This window comes from Panthera pardus, unplaced genomic scaffold, assembly GCF_024362965.1.
Source record: "Panthera pardus isolate Hobbes unplaced genomic scaffold, ASM2436296v1 HiC_scaffold_12, whole genome shotgun sequence".
Lineage (NCBI taxonomy): Eukaryota > Metazoa > Chordata > Mammalia > Carnivora > Felidae > Panthera > Panthera pardus.
In genome coordinates, this window is record NW_026526677.1 from 17,986,382 (window position 1) to 17,990,235 (window position 3,854).

A 3,854-nucleotide genomic window follows, 5' to 3' on the forward strand; every position below is an offset into this window, starting at 1 on the left:
GGAAAAGGTCCAGGGTCAGTTGTGGAAATTCTGACAGCGGTCTGTTTTTGCAAGTCAAGTGCACATTAGGGCATTAGGAACTCTAAAAAGCCCACAGTGAAGAAACCTTTTTAGTTTCTTTCATCTGGTATCTCCAAGCTATTTTGACCTCAGAACAGTACCCTCCCTATTTTGTGGGAAATCAATTAAGATCTTGAGGAATATAATCTTTGACAGATTACTCTGGGAAGTTATGAATGAGGTGATCGCTAAATGCCTATTAAGCTTTAAACATCATAGTTTTGGAAATCGAGAGTCCAACATGAGGGGATAACGTCTCGGTTCAAAATGAACTCGTTTTAAGATCAATGGCCAGTTGAAACCAGGATAAACATCAGTGCAGAGCCCGCCAGCAGGTGGAAGGAGACGCCCAGTCCAGCTCGGGGAGAGCAAAACCCAGCCCACACGTCCCAGGTCCTTTCCTGGCACCCTGCCACACCATGTCCCCTTCTCAGTCTGGCGTCTGGACAAGAGAAGGAGAGAAAGAGCCACCTTTGTTTCTGCCTAGTGTCCCGGAAGGTCACCTGCCTTCATTTTCATAAGAACATTGTTGTAAAAGGCCCTTCCTTATTTAAATGATGGTTTTACAGAACTGATCTCAGTTGGGCGTGTTCCTATTTGGGTTTCTTTTTCCCACTGAGAGAATTGTTTTACGCTGACGTGTGAACTAGACGGCTTTTATCGTTCTTGTTCCTTAGCCTGCTGTGTGGCTGATTTCGCTCATTCGTTCATTCGCAGTTAATATCTGGTTAGATGTGAAATACACAGAGAATCATGATGCCTTTGCAGAATACGATGAAATCTATGTCCCAAGAGGTGTGGCCAAGCAGATCTTTCATTGTATACAAAGTGGATTTTTGACTCTTACTCGTTTAAAAACACAAGCATTGGAACAAGAAGATGTGAGCCTGAGAATAAATTCGGAACCATCGGGAATGAATTCTCAGATGCCCACATCGCCTTGGGAGCACGTTACACAGAATCCCAGGGCTGAATGCCCTGCGCCTTCTTAACTAGTGATCTTGGGCACATCGCTTCATTTGTCTGTCCTTCTCTTTCTTAACCTAAAATGGAGATACCGATAGTCCCTTCCCAAGGATTGTAGTGAGATTACATAAGACTGTGTACAGAAGAATCAGCATATTACATGTACAGAGCATATTAATTCTGCAACTGAACTATATGAGCAGGTCAAAAAAGTCTAAAGGAGGGCATGGAAGGAAAAATCCCTCCCAATTTAGGATAAAATATAATTCAAAAATATAACAATATAATATAATCATTCTTTGGAACAGGAGAAGCAATTTAAAAACTCAGATGGAAGAATAAATATTCAAGAATGCCAAGAAAAATTTTGAAAGGTAATAGTAAGGAGGACCTCACCCTAGGAAATAATAAAACTTAGGCCTTAAGGTATCACGAAAAAGTAAGTCTGATTTTGGCACCAAAATTCACAAATATATCATTGGCTCAAAATCTAGAGTCCAAAAATAGACCCAAGGGTACGTGAGCACATAATGCATAATAAAGGTGACATTTCAGCTCACTGAGCCGAGTAGTTTATTTACCAAGTGGTGCCAGCGTAAATGGTTTTACACCTGGACTGAATAAAGTTAGATCCTTTCTGTCTACTGTCTGCAATAATAAATTCCACGCGGGTTAAAAACTTACTGTAACCGGGGCGCCTGGGTGGCGCAGTCGGTTAAGCTTCCGACTTCAGCCAGGTCACGATCTCGCGGTCCGTGAGTTCGAGCCCCGCGTCGGGCTCTGCGCTGATGGCTCGGAGCCTGTTTCCGATTCTGTGTCTCCCTCTCTCTCTGCCCCTCCCCCGTTCATGCTCTGTCTCTCTCTGTCCCAAAAATAAATTAAAAACGTTGAAAAAAAAAATTAAAAAAAAAAAAAACTTACTGTAACCATCTAAAACTTTTAAAAATTAAATTAAAAGTAGGTGTGGATAATACCTAATTAGGTAAGGTATGGACACCCGGGAGCCGCAAAGATAAGGCAGACCGATATCGTTTTGGAAGTACTCAATTTTTCGCTGTAAATAATAACAGCACAGAGTTGAAAGACAAAGACGGTGCTTGGGAGGGTAAGTCGATAATATGTATGCTAGTGAAAAGCGTGATTTGTAGAGATTTCCTACAAAATGACGGGAAAATGACAAATAGCCCAGTTGGGGACAAGAGGAAGAAGAAACTTCCATTTTCATAAATGTTCTGGAACAAGTATCAAAACAAAAACAAAAACAAAAACAAAAACAAAAACAAAAACACCACTTCTCGGGACACAAAGACCTAAAAGTGCTTGAGACAGTGTAAGTAAAATATTTTTGAAAGCATGATTTAGCTGGCAGGAAAAGTCAGGGAAACCAAGAAAATGCTAACCAGAGGGTAAACAAGTGCTGGAGTCCTCAAAAAATGTTCCTTGAAAACTGGAAACTAGAACTTTCATTCGATTCAGCAGTCCTACTGGATATATGCTCCCAAGGATCGGCAGCAGGGTCTCCAAGAGATCTCGGCACCCCGTGTTCTCTGCAGCATTATTCCCAACAACCCGAGGCGTGGAATTGACCTAGGTGTCAGTAGACAGATGACTAAGTAAAGAAACTATGGTATCTACATGCAGTGGAATATTATTCAGCCCGCAAAAAGAGGGAAGTTCTGCCATTTATGACAACATGGATGAGTCTAGAGGACATTATGCTGAGTAGAAAAAAGGCACGGAAGGACAAAAGCTACACAATACCACTTATGCGAGGAGTCTTAAATCGTCAAACTCCAAGAAGCAGGCGGTAGAATAATGGTTGCCAGGCCCTGGGGAAGGGGAAATGGGGTGGTGTTAGTCAAAGGGTACAAAGTTTCAGTTATACGAGATGAGTAAGTTCTAGAGATCTCCTGCACAGCCGAGTTTCTATAGTTTAACAATGTTTTGTTTGTTTGTTTAGAAATCTGCTAAGAGGGGCGCCTGGGTGGCTCAGTCGGTTGAGCACCCAACTCTGGGTTTTGGCTCAGGTCATGATCCCAGGGTCGTGGGATCCAGCCCCGCGTCGGGTTCCACACTAGGCATGGAGCGTCTCCTTAGCATTCTCTCTCTCCCTCTCCCTCTGCTCCTCCCCTGCTTGTGTGCAAGCACTCTCTTTCTTTCAAAAAAAATAAATAAATAAAATAAAATAAAATAATAAAATAAGTTAGCTAAGAGAGTAGACCTTTTGTCATGTTCTTATCACAAAAAATAGTAATTAATAATAATAAATAAAGAGGGTGGGAGGAAACTTTTGCAGGTGTTGGAGTATTTATGGCATAGATGGTGGTGATGTTTTCATGGGTATATATTTATGTCCAAACTCATCAAGTTGTATAGATTAATTACGGACGACTTTTGTGTGTCAATTACACCTCAATAACATGGCTTTAAAAATCAAATTAAAGGGGTGCCTGGGTGGCTCAGTCGGTTAAGTGTCTGACTTCGGCTCAGGTCATGATCTCTCAATTTGTGAGTTCGAGCCCCACGTCGTGCTCTGTGCTGACAGCTCAGAGCCTGGAGCCTGCTTCAGATTCTGTGTCTCCCTCCCTCTCTGCCCCTCCACCACTTGTGCTCTGTCTTTCTCTCTCAAAAATAAATAAAAATGTAAAAAACATTTTTTATACCAAATTAAAATTTTTTTAAGTCTTATTTATTTGAAAGAGACAGAGGCAGCGCGAGCAGGGGAGGGGCAGAGAGAGAGAGAGGGAGAGAAAATTCCAAGCAGGCTCCACACGGTCAGCACAGGGCCCGATGCAGGGCTTCAACCCGTGGAACTGTGAGATCATGAC